Here is a 23,425-nt window from a genome sequence, read left to right as displayed (position 1 = left end):
CTTCCCGAGCCCTACATTTTGATTTAAGGGTTCTAATTCCAATTCTACAACAAAACGGCTGCTTGACAGAACCACTTAATCTGTTTCAGTATCTGTCAAATGAGAGGTTCAGTTTACTCAACAATGTCTGTGTTTCCTGTCCCATTCAATGACTCAAGTTGAGTATCAGTTTGGGCTGTAACATTTAAATGAACATTTAGCCCTTGGTGTGATTTTTACCGTCACATATTTGGAGATACTGGCTTAAGTTACTTTGAGAAATAATGTTGTACAAGGAATTAATTTTACAGATACTCATGTGTAACAATCAGTAGTGGTCCCTGAATTACTCAAAGCCAATCAGATTTTAAACCATTCAGAAACTTCATATTCTCAAAATATGGTAATCCATATCTTCCTAGGAGACATTTCTAAGTGAAAGGAAATATTGAATATCTATAATATTTTCCAATTAGTGAAGAAAGACATCTGGCCTCTTGTGGTTTACCACACTCAGGTGAAAAGCTTAGGTGGATAAGTTGTTTATTTGGAGTATACTTCATAGTACAGCTTTCTAAATTTGCGTGCATTCAGTCAAAGATTTTGCAGTCAAAGACCCTCCAAGAGCAAATATCTTCCTGTCAAATAAAAGATGATACAAATATCACATTTGGTTATTGACCAACTCTGTGAGTTAGACTGAAGTCATATTTATATACTAACTTTACAGTTTTGTTAAAAACTGAGTTTCAGAGGGTTTAATCACCTTTGCCAATTTTACACAGCACTTCAGATGGATCAGAATCTAAGTCTTTTAGTCAGTTACTCTATTCATTACATCACAGGTTCTTTGATTTGCCTAAAAGGAGAAAAGTAATCATTTACGGAAAGTAAGAAGTGCCACTGTAAATGGATAAAGGGAGTAACAAAGCAAAAGCAGACTGTTTATCCAAGGGATCCAGGGGAATTTGGAACTATGCAAATAATTTCTCTCACATATAATTGCTCTTGTTTCTCTAGTCCTTATTAGAAATGGAAGTTAACTGTTGAAAAGATAGGTTGAAAAAATAGATTTTATAAGCAATTTAATGCTTGAATTAGGAAATGGAAGCTAATAAAAGCTCAACTGTTGAGGGAAATGCTTTTCAGCTCCATACGTAGAATGCACAGCAAGAGACAACGCATCAGTGAAGTGAAGATGCCAGTGGGGACGGTGGTCCTTGATGGAAGGCTCAAAGGGCAACTGAATAAAACCTGAATAAAAATAATTTGATTCAAACGTATGTAGATTAGAACACAGAGTTACTAGATATTTAATTACGTATTCCAAGTCAGAAAAAATATCAATAACTGATTGCAGAACAAATATAGTCTGTTTACCATATTAGAATTTCTCCAGATAAGAAGAAACAACTTATCTTTGTATGATTAAATGTTCATTAACACTCGGCACAGTTGAATCATCAGCGAACCGATTACTTGAAAAATAAATGCAAAGACTTCATTTCTTTGTTCCACTATTTTGCCTTTTGGGAAATTTCCTTGAGAATGTAGTTTTTTCAAATTGTTAATCTGTATTTAACTATAAGAAGTGTTAACAAAAGGAGTGTAAGGCAGTGATTCTCAACCCTGGATGTCCATTGGGCAATTCAAGTGTACAGACAGGGTGGAGAACTCCAGTTGTAGTTAGAAGGTCATGGACCCTAAAGTCAGAAGAGTTGAGTGTGAAAACCAGTTCTCAAATATATTCATTTAATTTAATGAATGAAAAAACACTAGATTCATCTTACTAATCTATTGTCTATAACATTTGAATTATAGTCCATACCCGGGGGTGGTACAGGTGTGCTGCAGCTCATGTAATTTGGGGGACCTCTTTGAGAAAAAGAATATAAAAATAAATTACCTTTGCAAATACTAGAAAACTGTACACCCAAATGAACACAAGGCTAAATGTCAATACCTTCACAGTAAATGTCATTCCGACTTTACTATCAAGTTATTGACGGTGTCTTGTTGAAGAGTGGCTATAAGATTACATTATGGGGGGGGAGCTTCAAGATGGCGGAAGAGTAAGACGTGGAGGTCACCATTCTCCCCACAAATACATCAGAGATACATCTACATGTGGAACAACTCCTACAGAACACCTACTGAACACTGGCAGAAGACCTCAGACCTCCCAAAAGGCAAGAAACTCCCCCACGCACCTGGGTAGAGCAAAAGAAAAAAGAAACAACAGAGACAAAAGAATAGGGACGGGACCTGCACCAGTGGGAGGGAGCCGTGAAGGAGGAAAGGTTTCCACACACTAGGAAGCCCCTTCGTGGGCGGGGACTGCGGGTGGTGGAGGGGGAAGCTTTGGAGCCGCGGAGGAGAGCGCAGCCACAGGGGTGCGGCGGGCAAAGCGGAGAGATTCCCGCAAGGAGGCTCGGCGCCGAGCAGCGCTCACCAGCGCGAGAGGCTTGTCTGCTCCCCCGCCGGGGCGGGCGGGGCTGGGAGCTGAGGCTCGGGCTGCGGTTGGATCGCAGGCAGAGGCCTGGGGTTGGCGGCGTGAACACAGCCTGAAGGGGTTAGTGCACCACAGCTAGCCGGGAGGGAGTCCCGGGAAAAAGTCTGCAGCTGCCGAAGAGGCAAGAGACTTTTTCTTCCCTCTTTGTTTCCTGGTGCGAGAGGAGAGGGGATTCAGAGCGCCACCTAAACGAACTCCAGAGACGGGCGCGAGCCGCGGCGATCAGCGTGGACCCCAGAGATGGGCATGAGACGCTAAGGCTGCTGCTGCCGCCACCAAGAAGCCTGTGTGCGAGCACAGGTCACTCTCCACACCGCCCCTCCCGGGAGCCTGTGCAGCCCGCCACTGCCAGGATCCCGTGATCCAGGGACAACTTCCCCGGGAGAACGCACGACGCGCCTCACGCTGCTGCAACGTCACGACGCCTCTGACGCCACAGGCTCACCCCGCCTCCTCCGTACCGCTCCCTCCCCGCGGCCTGAGTGAGCCAGAGCCCCCGAATCAGCTGCTCCTTTAACCTCATCCTGTCTGGGCGAAGAACAGACGCCCTCAGACGACCTACATGCAGAGGCGGGTCCAAATCCAAAGCTGAACCCCGGGAGCTGTGCGAACAAAGAAGAGAAAGGGAAATCTCTCCCAGCAGCCTCAGAAGCAGCGGATTAAAGCTCCACAGTCAACGTGTGTACCTGCATCTGTTGAATACCTGAATAGACAACGAATCATCCTAAATTCAGGAGGTGGACTTTGGGAGCAATGATATATATATATTTTTTCCCTTTTCCTCTTTTTGTGAGTGTGCATGTGTATGCTTCTTTGTGTGATTTTGTCTGTATAGCTTTGCTTTTACCATTTGTCCTAAGGTTCTGCCTGTCTGTTTTTTTTTTTTTTTAATATAGTTTTTAGCACTCATTATCATTGGTGGATTTGTTTTGTGGTTTGGTTGCACTCTTCTTTCTTTCTTTCCCTTTTTTTTTATTACATTAAACAATTTTTAAAAATAATTATTTTTTCTTTTTTCTTTTAATAACTTTATTTTATTTTATTTCATTTTTAAATTTTATTTATTTATTTATTTATTTCTCCCTTTTATTCTGAGCCGTGTGGATGACAGGGTCTTGGTGCTCCAGCCGGGCATCAGGGCTGTGCCTCTGAGGTGGGAGAGCCAAGTTCAGGAAATTGGTCCACCAGAGACCTCCCAGCTCCACATAATATCAAATGGCGAAAATCTCCGAGAGATCTCCATCTCAACACCAAGACCCAGCTCCACTCAACGACCAGCAAGCTACAGTGCTGGACACCTTATGCCAAACAACTAGCAAGACAGGAACACAACCCCACCCATTAGCAGAGAGGCTACCTAAAATCATAATAAGGTCACAGACACCCCAAAACACACCACCAGATGCAGACCTGCCCACCAGAAAGACAAGATCCAGCCTCATCCACCAGAACACAGGCACTAGTCCCCTCCACCAGTAAGCCTACACAACCCACTGAACCAACCTTAGCCACTAGGGTCAGACACCAAAAACAACGGGAACTATGAACCTGCAGCCTGCAAAAAGGAGACCCCAAACACGGTAGGTTAAGCAAAATGAGAAGACAGAGAAACACACAGCAGATGCAGGAACAAGGTAAAAACCCACCAGACCTAACAAATGAAGAGGAAATAGGCAGTCTACCTGAGAAAGAATTCAGAATAATGATAGTAAAGATGATCCAAAATCTTGGAAATAGAATGGAGAAAATACAAGAAACGTTTAACAAGGACCTAGAACAACTAAAGAGCAAACAAACAATGATGAACACACAATAAATGAAATTAAAAATTCTCTAGAAGGAATCAATAGCAGAATACCTAAGGCAGAAGAACGGAGAAGTGACCTGGAAGATAAAGTAGTGGAAATAACTACTGCAGAGCAGAATAAAGAAAAAAGAATGAAAAGAATTGAGGACAGTCTCAGAGACCACTGGGACAACATTAAACGCAACAACTTTCGAATTATCGGGGTTCCAGAAGAAGAAAAAAAGAAAGGGACTGAGAAAATATTTGAAGAGATTATAGTTGAAAACTTCCCTAATATGGGAAAGGAAATAGTTAATCAAGTCCAGGAAGCACAGAGAGTCACGTACAGGAGAAATGCAAGGAGAAACATGGCAAGACATGTATTAATCAAGCTATCAAAAATTAAATACAAAGAAAAAATATTAAAAGCAGCAAGGGAAAGACAACAAATAACATACAAGGGAATCCCCATAAGGTTAACAGTTGATCTTTCAGCAGAAACTCTGCAAGCCAGAAGGGAGTGGCAGGACATATTTAAAGTGATGAAAGGGGAAAATCTACAACAAAGATTACTCTACCCAGTAAGGATCTCATTCAGATTTGACGGAGAAATTAAAAGATTTACAGACAAGCAAAAGCTGAGAGAGTTCAGCACCACCAAACCAGCTTTACAACAAATGCTAAAGGAACTTCTCTAGGCAGGAAACACAAGAGAAGGAAAAGACCTACAAAAACAAACCCAAAACAATTAAGAAAATGGTAATAGGAAAATACATATCGATAATTACCTTAAATGCAAAAGCATTAAATGTTACCACCAAAAGACATAGACTGGCTGAATGTATACAAAAACAAGATACATATATATGCTGTCTACAAGAGACCCACTTCAAACCTAGGGACACATACAGATTGAAAGTGAGGGGATGGAAAAAGATATTCCATGCAAATGGAAATCAAAAGAAAGCTGGAGTAGCAATTCTCTATCAGACAAAATAGACTTTAAAACAAAGACTATTATAACAGACAAAGAAGGACACTACGTAACGATCAAGGAATCAATCCAAGAAGAAGATATAACAATTGTAAATATTTATGCACCCAACATAGGAACACTTCAATACATAAGGCAAATACTAACAGCCATAAAAGGGGAAATCGACAGTAACAAAATCATAGTAGGGGACTTTAACACCCCACTTTCCCTAATGGACAGATGATCCAAAATGAAAATAAATAAGGAAACAGAAGCTTTAAACGATACATTAAACAAGATGGACTTAATTGATACTTATAGGACATTCCATCCAAAAACAACAGAATATACTTTCTTCTCAAGTGCTCATGGAACATTCTCCAGGATGGACCATATCTTGGTTCACAAATCAAACCTTGGTAAATTTAAGAAAATTGAAATCATATCAAGCATCTTTTCTGACCACAATGTTATGAGACTAGATATCAATTACAGTAAAAAAAAAAAAAATCTGTAAAAAATACAAACACATGGAGGCTAAACAATACACTACTTAATAACCAAGAGATCACTGAAGAAGTCAAGAGGAAATTAAAAAATAGCTAGAAACAAATGACAGTGAAAACACGATGACCCAAAACCTATTGGATGCAGCAAAAGCAGTTCTAAGAGGGAAGTTTATAGCAATACAATCCTACCTTAAGAAATAAGAAACATCTCAAATAAACAAGCTAAACTTACACCTAAAGCAATTAGAGAAAGAAGCACAAAAAAACCCCAAAGTTAGCAGAAGGAAAGGAACCATAAAGATCAGATCAGAAATAAATAAAAAAGAAATGAAAGAGACAATAGCAAAGATCAATAAAACTAAAAGCTGGTTCTTTGAGAAGATAAACAAAATTGATAAACCATTAGCCAGACTCATCAAGAAAAAAAGGGAGAAGACTCAAATCAATAGAATTAGAAATGAAAAAGGAAAAGTAACAACTGACATTGCAGAAATACAATGGATCATGAGAGATTACCACAAGCAAATCTATGCCAATAAAATGGACAACCTGGAAAAAATGGACACATTCTTAGAAGAGTACAACCTTCCAAGACTGAACCAGGAAGAAATAGAAAATATGAACAGACCAATCACAAGCACTGAAATTGAAACTGTGATTAAAAATCTTCCAGCAAACAAAAGCCCAGGACCAGATGGCTTCACAGGCGAATTCTATCAAACATTTAGAGACGAGCTAACACCTATCCTTCTCAAACTCTTCCAAAATATAGCAGAGGGAGGAACACTCCCAAACTCATTCTACGAGGCCACCATCACCCTGATACCAAAACCAGACAAAGATGTCACAAAGAAAGAATACTACAGGCCAATATCACTGATAAATATAGACGCAAAAATCTTCAACAAAATACTAGCAAACAGAATCCTACAGCACATTAAAAGAATCAATCATACAGCATGATCAAGTGGGGTTTATCCCAGGAATGCAAGGATTCTTCAATATATGCAAATCAATCAATGCGATACACTATATTAACAAATTGAAGAATAAAAACCATATGATCATCTCAATGGATGCAGAAAAAGCTTTCGACAAAATTCAACACTCATTTATAATAAAAACCCTCCAGAAAGTAGGCATAGAAGGAACTTACCTCAACATAATAAAGGCCATATATGACAAACCCACAGCCAACATCGTCCTCAATGGTGAAAAACTGAAACCATTTCCACTAAGATCAGGAACAAGACAAGGTTGCCCATTCTCACCACTACCATTCAACATAGTTTTGGAAGTTTTAGCCACAGCAATCGGACAAGAAAAGGAAATAAAAGGAACCCAAATCGGAAAAGAAGAAGTAAAGCTGTCACTGTTTGCAGATGACATGATACTATACATACAGAATCCTAACGATGTTACCAGAAAACTACTAGAGCTAATCAATGAATTTGGTAGGGCTTCCCTGGTGGCGCAATGGTTGAGGGTCTGCCTGCCAGTGCAGGAGACACGGGTTCGAGCCCTGGTCTGGGAAGATCCCACATGTCGTGGAGCAACTAAGCCCGTGCACCACAACTGCTGAGCCTGCGCGTCTGGAGCCTGTGATCCGCAACAAGGGAGGCCGCGATAGTGAGAGGCCCGCGCACCCCAATGAAGAGTGGCCTCCGCTTGCTGCAACTAGAGAAAGCCCTCGCACAGAAAGAAAGACACAACACAGCCATAAATTAAAAAAAAAAAAATGAATTTGGTAAAGTAGCAGGATACAAAATTAATGTACAGAAATCTCTTGCATTCCTATACACTAATGATGAAAAATCTGAAAGTGAAATTAAGAAAACCCTCCCATTTACCATTGCAACAAAAAAGAATAAAATACCTAGGAATAAACCTACCTAGGGAGACAAAAGACATTTATGTAGAAAACTATAAGATACTGATGAAAGAAATTAAAGATGATACCAACAGATGGAGAGATATACTATGTTCTTGGATTGGAAGAATCAACATTGTGAAAATGACTATACTACCCAAAGCAATCTACAGATTCAATGCAATCCCTATCAAACTACCACTGACATTTTTCACAGAACTAGAACAAAAAATTTCACAATTTGTATGGAAACACAAAAGACCCTGAATAGCCAAAGCAACCTTGAGAAAGAAAAACGGAGCTGGAGGAATCAGGCTCCCTAATTTCAGACTCTACTACAAAGCTACAGTAATGAAGACAGTCTGGTACTGGTGCAAAACCAGAAATATAGATCAATGGAACAGGATAGAAAGCCCAGAGATAAACCCACACACATATGGTCACCTTTTCTTTGATAGAGGAGGCAAGAATATACAGTGGAGAAAAGACAGCCTCTACAATAAGTGGTGCTGGGAAAACTGGACACCTACATGTAAAAGAATGAAATTAGAACACTCCCTAACACCATACACAAAAATAAACTCGAAGTGGATTAAAGACCTAAATGTAAGGCCAGACACTATCAAACTCTTAGAGGAAAACATAGGCAGAACACTCTATAAATAAATCAGGAAAGATCCTTTTTGACCCACCTCGTAAAGAAATGGAAATAAAAACAAAAATAAACAAATGGGACCTAATGAAACTTAAAAGCTTTTGCACAGCAAAGGAAACCGTAAACAAGATGAAGAGACAACCCTCAGAGTGGGAGAAAGTAGTTGCAAATGAAGAAACTGACAAAGGATTAATCTCCAAAATTTACAAGCAGCTCATGCAGCTCAATGTCAAAAAAACAAACAACCCAATCCAAAAATGGGCAGAGGACATAAATAGACATTTCTCCAAAGAAGATATACAGATTGCCTACAAACACATGAAAGAATGCTCAACATCATTAATCATTAGAGAAATGCAAATCAAAACTACAATGAGACATCATCTCACACCTGTCAGAATGGGCATCATCAAAAAATCTACAAACAATAAATGCTGGAGAGGGTGAGGAGGAAAGGGAACCCTCTTGCACTGTTGGTGGGAATGTAATTGATACAGCCACTATGGAGAACAGTATGGAGGTTCCTTTAAAAACTAAAAATAGAACTACCATACAACCCAGCAATCCCACTACTAGGCCTATACCCTGAGAAAACCATAATTCAAAAAGAGTCATGTACGACAATGTTCATTGCAGCACTATTTACAATAGCCAGGACGTGAAAGCAACCTAAGTGTCCATCAACATATGAATGAATAAAGAAGATGTGGCACATATATACCATGGAATATTACTCAGCCATAAAAAGAAATGAAATTGAATTATTTGTAGTGAGGTGGATGGACCTAGAGTCTGTCATACAGAGTGAAGTAAGTCAGAAAGAGAAACACAAATACCGTATGCTAACACATATATATGGAATCTAAAAACAAAAAATGGTCATGAAGAACCTAGGGGCAAGGCGGGAATAAAGACACAGACCCACTAGAGAATGGACTTGAGGACACGGGGAGGGGGAAGGGTAAACTGGGACGAAGTGAGAGAGTGGCATGGACATATATACACTACCAAATGTAAAACACATAGCTAGTGGGAAGCAGCCGCATAGCACAGGGAGATCAGCTCAGTGCTTTGTGACCACCTAGAGGGGTGGGATAGGGAGGGTGGGAGGGAGACGCAAGAGGAAGGAGATATGGGGATATATGTATATGTATAGCTGATTCACTTTGTCATAAAGCAGAAACTAACACACCATTGTAAAGCAGTTATACTCCAATAAAGATGTTAAAAAAAAAAAAAAAGATTGCATTACAGCTTTACAGAACTTTGTGGGGTATTACTGTGACAATAGAAGACCAGAAGGAGGAGGTGTTGGTCGTGACCTTTGTAGAGGAGACGGAGTTTATTGTAAAATTTATAGGCTAGAGGAGAGCTGACTTTTGCTGAACGTGTGGCGCCACCATCGTTAGTACATATACATTGAATGTTGTTTCCCCAATATTTTATAATCAAGAGATAATCACTGACTGTTAGCTTTTCTATTGTTGTTCCAGTAGCTTCCTTTAGGACTAAAAGATGCCATCCTTGAGATCGCTCTCAGAGTTAGGAATGTACAACTTAGATCTGGAACAAGGAAAGTTTCTTGCTTACATTGAAATGATATATTTATAAATATAACATGAAAATCCCCTCTGACACTACTTATGTAATGTCCTCTTTCTATATCTCGGAGATCTCTTCTATTCACATGGTTACATCAGCCACATATATCTTTTTTTCTCGTTTTATGTACACCTTGGTTGCACATTCATTTTATGTGCTGATGAAACCCAAATATTGGTCTCTAGTCCTCTCTCTTGAGTGCAGGATATATACAAATGTCTATCAGACCTCACATTTCACCTCACACCTCATCAATTCACAAGTGCAAGCATAGTAACTTTCTAGTCCCCTAGTGGGACCTCATCTTAGTGAAGGACATACTATCCACACAGCCATCTGAGCAGGAAGCCTTAGAATCAGCTAGACTCCTTCCTCTTCCTCACCCCTGATGTTGGATCAGTCCCTGTGTCCTATGGACTCTGCCCCTGTATCCATATGTATCCCTTTCTCTGTTCTCCACTGTCTCTAATTTTGATGAAGACCTCATCGTCTTGCACTAAACTACTGCGATATCTGATGAACAGGTCCACCCTCCCTCAAATGCATGATCAGAGTATTCTTTGCCCATTGCAAATTTGATCATGTTTGCACTCCTTCAGTAACTTCCGGTTTTTGAAAATAAAATCCTCAGGAGGATGCCACATTCAGAGGTGATCTGTGATCTACCCTGACCCCTCTGCCCCGTTCCCCCACCACTGAATTGCTCTTTGGTCCAATATGGAGGAGCCTCTCGCAGTTCTTTAAATGCAAGCTTTCTCGTTTCTGTGCCTTTGGCCATGCTGCTTTCCTGGCTTCTTTGGCTGCTTCTTCTGCATACACCCATGTGCATCCTTCTGGGCTCAGCATAGGAATCACGTCTTCATAGAAGCTTCCCTGGCCTCTCTCCACATCCAGGCTGAGGTAGCAGCTTCTTTGCTGGGAATGGGAGAAGAGAAAGAAGATAACAGCACATTTAAATGACTCATATGAAAGAGACAAGAAAAATGAGGCAGGATACTAGGATCATATAGTTTCAACTCAGCATAGGATACCTGTGACAGAGCATGGTAAAACCTATCTGAACTCTCACTTAGTGCCCTCAGCTTCCTGCCTAGCTTAGGAAAGAATGACAGATATCAGTGTTTTGAATTAGATTCTTGTTCTCATTTAGTTTTATCTGTTTCTTCAACACAGTTTTTAAGATTTTCATGATTGTCATATCATTTAGAGATTGGGCCAATCTCTAAAACTAGTGAGCTACTCTTAAAATCAAAGAATAAAGACAAAACCATGTTTTGAACTCTAATACATTTTGTAAAATTGATATTATTTTTTCCTTAATTGTTTGGTAGAATTCATGAATGAAATTATCTGGAGTTTACTTTGGGAAAGTTTTTGAATAAAAATACATGTCTTTAATTATTGTAGGGCTACTTAGATTTTCTGTTTCCTCTTACACCAGTTTTAGTAATTTGTGTCTTTCAAGGAATTTACCCTTTAATCTAAATTGTTGAATTTATTGATATAAAGCGATTCATAAACTTTATTATTCCTTTAATGTCTATGAATCATTACTGATGTTCTTTCTTTCTTTCTTGGTATTGATAATTTGTGCCTTCTCTGTCTTTATCTTAATCAGTTAAGGTAGGGTGTTATCAATTTTGTTAACATTTCAAGGAACCAAATTTTGATTTCATGATTTTCTTTATTCATCAGTTTTCTACTTCACTGATATCCACTCTTACCAGTACTGTTTCCTTCCTTCTGCTTATTTTGGGTTTAGACTTCATTCCCTAGATTCCTAAGGTGAAATCAGTAACTGTTGATTTTAATCCTTTCTTCTTTTTCATATAGGCAAGTAGAGATATATAATTTCCCTCAAACACTACATCCCACAAATTTTGATAGTGATATTTTTATTGTCATTCACTTAAAAATATGTTCTAATTTCTTCTTTGAGCAAGGGGTTAAGACATAGATTTCTTAATTTCCAAATATTTGGGAATTTTCTGATATCTATTATTTAATCATTTTTAATTTAATTTCTTTGTTGTCAGAGAATGTATGCTTCATGATTTCAGTTCTTTAAATTTTTTGTAATTTGTAATTTGTTTTGTGACATGGCGTATGGTCTATCTCCATGAATTCTCCATGATCACTTGGGAAAAAATGTGTATTGTGTTAGTTAAGTTATTGATAGTGCTGTTCAAGTCTTCTGTATCCACACAGAGCATTTTGTATACTTATTCTATCATTGAGGAAAGAGTATTGATATCTAAAACTTTAGTTGTGGAATATCCTATTTCTCCATTCTGTTCCATTAGTTTTTTTCTTCTTGTATTTTGAATTTCTGTGATTAGGTGTATACACATTTATGATTTTAATGTCTTCTTGTTGACCACGTTTTTATTATAGAATGTCCCTCTTTACCTCCAAAAATATTCTTTTGTCCTGAAGCCTAATTTGTCTGATAGTAATACAGCCAGCTCAACATTCATCTGATCAATATTTAAGAGGTATACCTTCTTCCATCCTTTTCTCTCTTATAAACAGCATATTGCTTTTTAAAAAATTCAGTCTGATAATCCTTTCCTTTTAATTAAAGTCTAGTGCCATTTGATGCAATTACCAAATAATTGATTGTGTTTAAATATGCCATCTTGTATTCACTATGTTTTTGTCCCATTAGATCTTTTTTCTTTTTTTCTTCCTTTCTTGCCTGCTTTTGGATTAAATATTTTTAAAGATACCATTTTATGTCCTCTACTGGTTTTTCAGCTATGCCTCTTCTCTTTTCTTTCTTCTTTAAATTGGTTGCTCTTCAGTTTACAATATTCATTCTTTACTGACCACTATCTATATCTATATCTATATCTATATACTGTCATATATATATATACTGTATACAAGTATACTTGTAAAAGCATACTTCCATTTTTCTCTGGAATTAAGCCACAAGAGAAAGTAATTTATATTTATTTACATATTTACTTTTTTTGGAACTCTCCATTCTTTGTGTAGACTGAATTTCCATCTGGAAACATTTTTCGTTTAGTCTAAAGAACTTCTCTTAATATATCTTGTAGTGCTTGCCTACTGATGACAGATTCTTTCTGTATTTGTTTGCCTAAAGATGTCTTTATTTTTCCTTCATGTTTGGAGGATATTTACAAGATTTTAGGTTTAGTTTTTCCTTTCAGTACTTTAAAGATGTCAGTCTAATGTAGTCTGGCTTACATTGTTTCTAATGAGGTTAGTGGTTGCTCTTTTTATTTATTTTCTTTCTGACTCCTTTAAAATTTTTTCTCTTTGTGCCTTTATCTATTTTGGAAAAAATCTTTTCCAAAAAAGCTAACATACTTCAAAACATTCAAAGTTTTTTGAGATCTACCTCATTTTGCTAAAAATAAACAATTTACATTTCTATTGACTGACTTTTCTTTTGGTTCTGCATCACATTTTGCTGTTTCTTCACAATGTCTAGTAATGTTTTGTTATATACTGGATACTATGTTTAGCTATGTTGCTAAAGAGCTGGCTTTTACATTCTTCCTTAACAGAATATTGAATTTTGTGCCAGCAGATAGGTAATTCATTTACTTAAGCTGAACTCATTCAAGGATAATTTTTATGCTTTGTTAGGGACACTTTAGAGTAGTTTTTACTGTGGAACTAGATTAGCATGACCTTCCCTGCCTCTCCATTGAATGTCAGGGATATTTAACGAGTCGTCTCCACTCTGGTCAGTACTCAAGTGTCTCCCAGACTAGGTGAGTTCTAATAGTTTTCCAACTCAAATTTCCCCAGTAATTTTTCTTTCTTTGATAGCTGTTTTTGCCCTGCCGTATGGATTCTGCCCTACGCATACACACTTTTGTATTGCACCAAAGAGTAAGGGGAACAGCGTGCAGAATTCTAGAGCTTCATTTCTGTATGACTCCCTTCTCTTCATTCCTGCCCCACAATTTCCAGCCACCCTTGTAGCCCAGAGCTATGACATCTGCCTTCTCTGCCCAGTGAGACACCTGCACCCTGCTGGGGGTCCCCGCCCCGCCCCCGCCCTACCATTTGCCTCCAGGTAGAAGCTTGTATAACTGTGATGCTTATCTTAAGGCTCCCCTGCTCCCCTTGGGGATCACAGATCTGTGTTGCCCATTGTCTAACATCTAAAAATAATCATTTCCTATATTTTGTTCAGTTTTATAGTTGTCTCTGGTGAGAGGATTAGTCTGGTAAAGTTACTTTGTTATGGCCACAAGCAGAAGACCTCTAACATGTTTTGAAATATCACTTGTGAGGTTATAGCTCAGCCAGCTTTGCAAGTTTTAAAAATACATTTGTCTTATGAATATTCCATGAAGAACAGTTTTTTTTTTTCTATTTCAGCAATGTTGACTAGACTTTCCCAAGTTCTGAGAAGTAAAGTTTTCACTGTATAAACCTGAGATACCTTCCCAAGGTTTGCTGTTTCAAAACTGAAATGGCAAGAAGAAAGAAAAGATCAAAAGTATACAAGCAATTTTATACTCTGTGCATCTCAGTGCGATCTTAATGCTGTTTTATAAAAGGCAGAGGGAGATATTTTTTTTTGAGTTTGGAATGGCTGCCAAGTTGCAAAGAGCAATAGACTAAATATCAAATGATATTGAATCTTCTCTTGGTTTTATCACTTTCTAATCATGTAATCTTGGGTAAAGGTGACAGGTTTCTCATCTGTGAAATTATATCTGGTTTGTCTGCTTCATGAGATTAACACGTGGTTTAGATGTCGTTAAATAGATCAAAAAGGACATTGCAGATAGTAAAACACTGTATAAATAAAGTGTATTGCTCCTCATACTTTCAGAAAGATGAGATAAATTTATGAGTAAAGAGAGTAATATCAAGTGCAAAACTTTCTTTTTAAAAAAAATTTATTTATTTAATTTATTTATTTTTGGCTGCATTGGGTCTTCGTTGCTGCATGCGGGCTTTCTCTAGTTGCTGCGAGCGGGGCTACTCTTCGTTGTGGTGCGCAGACTTCTCATTGCGGTGGCTTCTCTTGTTGCAGAGCACAGGGTCTAGGTGCGTGGGCTTCAGCAATTGTGGCACGCTGGCTCAGTAATTGCGGCTCGCGGGCTCTAGAGCGCAGGCTCAGTAGTTGCGGTGCACGGGCTTAGTTGCTCTGAGGCATGTGGGATCTTCCCGGACCAGGGCTCGAACCTGTGTTCTCTGCATTGGCAGGTGGATTCTTAACCACTGCGCCACCAGAGAAGCCCTCAAGTGCAAAACTTTCAAAGCAAGGAGGAGGTCAGTAATGGAATGAAAATAAGAACTTAGAGAGGATAACTAATTTATTTTTTATTTCTAGTAATTTAATTGAAAATCACGTGTTCTTAGAAGGAAAGCAAATTTCACTCAACTTAGTCAAAATAACTTTAAATGTGATATTGTAACCTAAAGTGGGGTCCGGCTGCTCGCCGCTCAAAAGCCAATAAAGAGGCCGGGTTGGTGGAAAGGAAAGTTTGCTTTATTTCAGATGCCAGCAATGGAAGGAGGGGGATGAGGAGAGCAGATGCCTGTCCAAAGGCCGACTCCGCTCCATGCTGACAATCATGGGGCAAGAGATTTTACGGACAGAGGAAGGGGGCTACATGCAGAAACAGCAGTCATCTCTGACAGTCACCTTGAGATTGGTCATGCGGTGGTCTGATCAGCAACATCTTGATTGTTTTAAGTACAGTTAATCTTCAGTTCCAGGGTCAGTTTGTCCCCTTTTCTTTGAGGTCAATTCTCGGAACTGTGGCAGCTTATGTCATGGCTACAGCCTGGTCGTCCTGTAGTTAACTTCTTCCACCTGGTGGGGGTCTCAGCATCTATAAGACAGCTCACAGGATAGGGCTCAGAATATTATCTATAGCCCTTGAGGAGGAACTAAAGGTCCTTGACTCTGCTTAATGACTAAACTATTATTATTTAGTCTTCTTGTTTTCCTTTGTTTCTGCATTTTCTCATTTAATCGTTTTCTGATTAAACTTGTTCTTTGGCTAAACTTTTTCACAGACAAAAGGCAGGCTGAGGACATGGGGGGCAAGGACCATAGGGTCCTGCTCCATTTCAATATGATCAATTGTTTTTGTTTTTGTTTTTGTTTTTTTTAAATTTTTGGCTGTGTTGGGTCTTCGTTTCTGTGCGAGGGCTTCCTCTAGTTGTGGCAAGCGGGGGACACTCTTGATCGCGGTGCGCGGGCCTCTCACTATTGCGGCCTCTCTTATTGCGGAGCACGGGCTCCAGATGCGCAGGCTCAGTAGTTGTGGCTCACGGGACCAGCTGCTCCGTGGCATGTGGGATCTTCCCGGACCAGGGCTTGAACCCACGTCCCCTGCATTGGCAGGCAGTTTCTCAACCACTGTGCCATCAGGGAAGCCCCCTGTTTTTGGTATTTTAATCCCATATCCTATCTTAGTTTTAATTATGGGGGTGTATTCTGGAAATAGCTATTACACTGATAAAATTTCATTGAAGAAAGACTATCTCAATACCTATGATTTGTTCCAGTAGTTCTGACATAATCATTAATGCTATGTCATCAAATTTTGACCCAAATTCAAAGGGGTATATTGATGTTCTTAAATAGTGTTTTCCAAAAAGAAAATCATACCTTTGAGAACTTCGAAGATTAAGATTTATCCCATAGTGTTAAAAATAAACTATTTTCTTTTTTTTTGAGCCAAACGGTTACTGCAGAACATCATCAGGGACAGCACTCTTCCTTCCCCAGTTCATGGGCTTATTTATGTCAAAATGAACTTGCTTCTCTCAGTAATCTTATAATCATGGAATCACAAGACATGAGATCCAGAAGGCACCACAGACCTGATCTGAGCCAAGATTCCATTTTACAGAAGTACACACTCTGATGGTGACCAACTCCAGGGAGTCCATGTGTAATGCAGACAGGAAAGCATTGCATACAACATGGAAAAATATATCAATGTCATGTCCATCCACAACTATAGAGCATATTGCTTTGTTTTTTGGAGTTAATCTATTAATATTTTTGAATGTGTTTGTCATCAGTAGTAAAAAAGCACTGCACTCAGTATTTTGGAAAGTTACAAAGGAAGGGAACAACAAAGATTCTTCCCTCAAGTATCTTATGCTGAGAAGAGCAAGAAAGCCCAGTGCAAGGACATTGCATTATCATTTCTATATATATGAGTTTTGGTCACTGACCTGAACTTACTTTCATGAGGGCTTACCATATACCAGGTTGTAATGGGTGCAAGAATGTAAAAGAAGCAAGAGGGAAGAGATATGGGGATATATGTATATGTATAGCTGATTCACTTTGTTATAAAGCAGAAACTAACATACCATTGTAAAGCAACTATACTCCAATAAAGATGTTAAAAAAAAAAAAGAATGTAAGAGAAGGTCTCTGCCCTCTTGTACCTTAAAGTTTGGCAGTCATGAAAGATATGCAAACAAAGGTGTGCATTATTAGAAGCAGGTCCTAGATTGATAAATACTGTAATATGACAGAAAGGAAATAGGAAATGAAGCTAAAGGAGGAAGGCGTGGTAGTAGGGATGAAAAAAGTTTAGAGATTTGTGAGATATTGGTAACTAAATGGATGTGGTAGGTAAGGGAGTGGAAGGCACCTAAGATAATAGTGGTTTATTTGCTTGGGTAAATCGTTATGAGACGTTTCCACCAAACAACAGAGAGAGTACTAAAGAGATGGAGAATGTGTGGCATCGGAAACGGAAACGAGTTTCATTTTTCAACATGTTGACTTTGAGATGTCTGCGAAAAATCCTGTAGAAATGCCAGGAAGACCTTTAGATATATATATATATATATAAGCTTAGCCAATAGAAGATATCTAGACTAGAGAAAGTGATTTGGGGGTTTATAATGTTTAAGGCATAATGCAAACAGTGGGCATAAATGAGGTTACCTGGGAAAAGAGTATAGAGAGAATATTAGTCCAAGTAAAGAATCCTGGAGACTAAAATTTAAGGGGCCAGTTGAAGTAAGAGGTCTTTATGAAGAAGACTGAGAGAGGGCAGTCAGAAAGATAGAAGTCAGCCATGTCCACGTCCTCCTGCCTGCATGACTGACAGAACCCTGTGTGCTGTAGAATCACCCCTCCATTATCCCAGGGGAAGTGGATGTTGATTAGACTAAATCAATCGTGGAAATCCCCCTTGCCATTGATATGACAATCCATGAGCATGTGAGGCAGTTCTGGTTAGGAAGAGATAAAGGGAGTCTGAGGGCCGCTGTTATTTTTCTTGCTCCTAAAAAAAGGAACTTGGCTCATAGGTTTGCCTGGTTTCAGCCTCTCAAGGAAAACCTCTGAGGATGTAGCAACCATCTTGGGATTCTGAAGTAACAGGTGTGAAAGTAAATGCCAACAACTCACTAAGGGCATCAGAGGGGAAAGAGAGAGGTGCCCAACCTGCAAGCAAACGTGGAACTGTGTGCCTCTGCCTACTTTTTATGTGACAAACTATACCTGCTATGGGCTAAAGTATGTCCCCTCTCCAAATTCATTTGTTGAAGCTCTAACTTTCAACATGACGGTATTTGGAGATAAGATCTTTAGGAGGAAATTAAGGTTAAAAGAGTTAAGGGTGGGGCCCAAATTCCATAGACTGTTGGTCTTATAAGAGGAGGAGAGAGAGATCTCTTGTTTACTCTCTGTGCATGCACAGAGGAAACTCCATGTGAGAATATAGCGAGAAGGTGACCATATGCAAGATAGGAAAAGAAACTTCACCAGGAACTGAATTGGCTGGCACCCTGATCTGGGACTGCTAGTCTCCAGAACTTTGAGAAAATAAATTTCTGTTATAAGTGACCCAATCTATAATATTTTGCTATGGCAGCCTGAGCTTACTAATACAAGACCCTATATATTGTTGAGAGAGAGAGAGAGAAAAGAAAAAATAAGGAAGGAAGGAGGAAGGGAAGGAAGAGGGAAGTCAAGTCAAATTAGGAGATAGTGATGTGGAAAGCAGGGAAGATAGGTTATTTCCAAAGGATGAAATGGTTGAGAATCTCTAAAGATTTACCAAGAGCAAGTCAATAAGTCTTGGAATAATTTCCGAAAATCATTGGTGACCCCAACCATTCAAATGATGTAGGCAATATTGAGATGATGCTAGAACAAAGAATGAATAGGAATTGAGCAAGGGAAATCAAATATTGACAACATTTTCAAAAAGTTTGGTTGAAAAGGAAGATAGGGGGGTATCTAAAGAGATACAAGGACAAGGAAGAGTTAATCTTTAGAATGGGAAAATTTTAAAAAAATTATAGGCAGAGGGTCAAGTGTCAGGAAAGAGGAAGAGGTTGAAGATACAGAAAAGAGAGAATTATTTATGGAGAAAATCTCTGAGAGGATGGGAAGTGGTAGGCTTCAGAAAAAAGATGAAGATTTTGACTTGAAGTAGAAAAGACACATTATCTCAGGTCATGGAGAGAAGAAGTGAGGAATGTGGTTAGACAAATTAGAGGAAGGAATGGGCAACAGAAGCCAGGGAGGTGATATTATCCTGTGCCCTTAAGTGGGAGAGAATTTTGTTTGTAGAGAATGAAGGGGGCGGGTGTTGGCATGGAAGCAGGAGTGGCCACATTCTACATCCTTGGACACGCTCAAGCAGCTGCCTCTTGGCTGACTGAAGAGTGGAATTAGCCCAAGAATGTGACCCTGTTAAGTCATGCATCTCTTCACATCCAAGTGAATGAGAGGCCATTGGAGTTGCTGCTATAATTAGGTTAAAGTACATGCCACAGGGCCTTATCAAGATTTGTAGTGATCCCAGGAGATATGTGACTGCATCAGCAAAACAAAACAAAAAAAGTAAAAGATGAATTAATGTGTTAAGGATAAAAAGGCAATTTTTGCAAAATTAAAAAATGCACTGTATCTTTAGGGTTTGATATCTTGTGATTTGAGTGTATCAGCCTAGTACCTATTGAGTGATGAGCAATGTTTTTTTATTTTTAAATTAAATACATGGTTAGTCGTTTAAGCATGATGTGTATGTTCCCAGGCTTCTGGCTCCTGCAGACCATTTGCATTGGAGAAGCCAGATCTTGTCAATCCTGTTAGCACTCTTAGGAAAGCTGGGGAATATAGTGGTCCTTAAAAGGAATCTTGGGCCACTTTATCAGAATATTAAAAAATGAACATAAGAACTAGACATGATATTATTAACTATTATTTTCTACTGATTTATTAAACAGCAGCAACTACCCAGCTGGGCCTCTCTTTTTGTACCCCTTGTACTTATTTGATTATCTATTGCTGTGTAAAGAATCACATCAAAGCGACAAAAATCGCTTTATTATTTTCTCTCATTGTTCTGGGTGTTGACTAGGTTCAGTTAGGCAGTGTTTGCTTGGGGGTGGGGTCTCTCATGCTATTGCAGCAGATGGTGTTTGGGGCTAGAGTCACCTTGTGACTCACCTACTCACATGTCAGGAGGTTGATGCTGGCTACTGGCTAGGACCTCAAAAGGAGCTTTAGCCAGAAAGTTAGACCTGACCTCTGTGTGGTCTTGCCACTTCCTCATAGCATGGTGGCTAAGTTCCAGAACAGTGTCCCAGGAGCTCCAGGTGAAATCCCTATAGACTTTCATGTCCTAGCCTTGGAAGTTCCGTAGCATCAGTTCTACTCTCGTCAGATTCAAGGGGAGAAACAAAGCCCCTACACGTCTATGGGAGGAGCTACAGCATCACATAGGAAGAAGAAATGTGGGATGGGAGCTTTTGTTGCAGTCATTTTGGAAAGTGCAACCTGCATACTGCTTGACTGACAGAGCAGCACTCTGTCTAGACTACAGTCTTAAGGCAAACGCCTTGCATCTCTTCCAACCCTACTCTGCCCTTTGGAAATTTTGTCTTTGTGCACTTACTAAGGGTGTCTTCGAGGGCCATAAATGGCACCTATGTATGCCATCTCACAAGTTAATTCTGGGATTATTCCTTCTTTTAAGTAGAATTTAATTTTTAGAGCAGTTTCAGGTTCACTGCAAACTTGAGTGGTGGTACAGAGATTTCTCATATACCCTCTGCTCTCACACAAGTATAGTCTCCCCTCTTTATCAAATTCTGCATCAGAGTGGTACTTTTGTTACAATTGATGAACATACATTGATACACCATAATCACCCAAAATTCATAGTTTACATTAGGGTTCACTCTTGGTATTGCACATTCTATGGGTTTGAACTAATGTATCAAATGTATCCACCGTTATAATACCATACAGAACAGTTTCAGTGCCTTAAAAATCCTAGTTTTGCCTATTCATCCCTCACTCCCTCCAACCCTTGACAACCACTGAGACTTTTTAACTAAAGCCCACTGGTTCTTCTATACTGTACACTGTTATCAGAATTATATTTTCTATAAAAAATTCTGAACACTTATTCTCCTGATCAACAATCTCCAATGGATTTTTCCACTGTGTATAGATTAAGTTGAAATGCTTCATTTTTTTGGATCCCATGTTACAATAGTTAAATTAAAGGAAAATTAGTGGATTGACAAATAGTGGGCGCTCAAAAACTAGGTTTGGGTATTACAAATATAGCAAAATGGTATTTTTCTTCATCTCCCATCTTTCCACTTCTGGCTGACCTCTTTCTTGGAATATATTACACACCTAGTTCCATTCTCAAGCCCTGGCCCAAATGAGCTAAATTAGCAGAAAGATGTCTTTGGCAAAACTAGAAAAAAGAGAGACACTTCAAGCACAGTAACACCCTAGAGTTGTGCTAAAAGTTTTGTCTTCTAGATCCTTCATCTTGAAGTTCAGACAGGAAAAGACCATCCTTTTTATCCTTGCCTCCAAAATCAGGTCCTACCCCAGATTCACCAAGACTGGAAATCTGATGATGTCAAATAACTAGCAGTCTTGACTGAAGGCAGAGAGTAGGAACAACTAAGATCCTTTGGAGAAGACAAAGGAGTTGATAGTCCTAGAACAGGGGTCCATAAACTATAACCAGTGGTCCAAATCTGGTCTGCCATTTGCTTTTTAAATAAAGTTTTATCAGAACACAGCCACACCATTCATTTACCTATTGTCTATGGGTGCTTTCATTCTTTAACAGCAGCGTTGAATAGCTGTAAAAAAGAATGTTTGACCTGTGAAACTTAAAATATTTACCCTCTGGCCTTTTTCAGAAAATGTTTGCTGGCCTCTGATCTAGAAAGCCATGATGAAGAGGTGAAGAGAAAAGGTACCAGAAGCTAAAGAGGGGAGACTGACTTGGGACCCCCTGAGATGGACTCATCACAGGATGAAGTGTTGTCAAGGTGAAATGCATGAACTGTTTGGCATCATTTTCTGGATTCTGGATAGTGTTATGGTAGTACGACACATTCTGGAAAGGGAATATATGTTTATGTACTTCCAATAATGACAAAAAAAATTACAAAAGGATAAGTAAGGCATTCCATCTTTTTACAGTTTTATCTCCCACTTCATCCCATCACATCCTCTATACATCCCTCATTGTAGCCTTTTTCCTAGAATGGAATCTGAGCCCTCAAGCTGCTGGGCCTTGGTGCAAGTTCCTTCTTGGGTCTGTAACGCTCTTCCACTTTGCTGAAGACCTCGGAGCTTCAACTCAATGGTCAACACTCAAAAGGCTTTCCCCGATAATCACATCCCTACCACCCCCAATGAGTCTGAGCTTCCTTTGCATAACTTGGTACAACTCAGTTTGTACCAGATTATTAGGACATGTCCTCGTCTCTTCAACAAGATATCAGCAACTGGAAGGCAGAAATATGGCGTTTTGTTTGTCTTCATTTTTCAGTTCGATCTTACCAACTCTTCTAATCCCTGTCTTCTCATTAGTACAGTGCTTTATAGACTTTAAATATTTATTGACTTGAACATGAGAGTTTTGAAAATAAAACTTTGTAGTTCTATTCCCCTTCTGGTAGAAATCTAAAGAAAGAATACTTTGGCTCAAGATTATTTTGTGTAGCTGTTCTTGAAAAGCAAACATTCTTCTCTGAAAAATACTCCAGAGACCTAAAGTCTGTCATCTAATAAAGACATGGACCTCTTTTACCAAGGACCGCCAACACGGGCCACGTCCGCACCAAAACCGTGAAGAAGGCGGCCCGGGTCATCATTGAGAAGTACTACACGCACCCGGGCAACGACTTCCACACCAACAAGCGCATGTGCGAGGAGATCGCCATCATTCCCAGCAAGAAGCTCCACAGCAAGATCGCAGGCTATGTCACACATCTGATGAAGTGGATTCAGAGTGGTCCAGTGAGACGTTATCTCCATCAAGCTGCAGGAGGAGGTGAGGGAGAGGAGAGATAATTACGAGCCTGAGGTCTCAGCCCGGGATCAGGAAATCACTGAAGTAGATCCTGACACTAAGGAAATGCTGAAGCTCTTGGACTTTGACAGTCTGTCCAACCTGCAGGTCACTCAGCCTACAAGAGGGATGAATTTCAAAACACCACGTGGAGCCGTTTGAATCTTTCTGCTGTGCTGTAATATTTTCAGTAAACCTCGGACAACAACAA

The 23,425-nt window shown here is 39.3% G+C and overlaps 1 pseudogene; it reads left to right on the top strand.

Moving 5' to 3' along the window:
• Window positions 1-15,462: 15,462 nt before the first annotated feature.
• LOC103013854 (40S ribosomal protein S17-like) lies at window positions 15,463-23,385 on the top strand (annotated as a pseudogene).
• Window positions 23,386-23,425: the final 40 nt, after the last annotated feature.

Source organism: Balaenoptera acutorostrata, chromosome 2 (genome assembly GCF_949987535.1).
Source record: "Balaenoptera acutorostrata chromosome 2, mBalAcu1.1, whole genome shotgun sequence".
NCBI classification, from domain to species: Eukaryota; Metazoa; Chordata; class Mammalia; order Artiodactyla; family Balaenopteridae; genus Balaenoptera; species Balaenoptera acutorostrata.
This window is presented reverse-complemented; position numbering and strand designations above follow the sequence as displayed.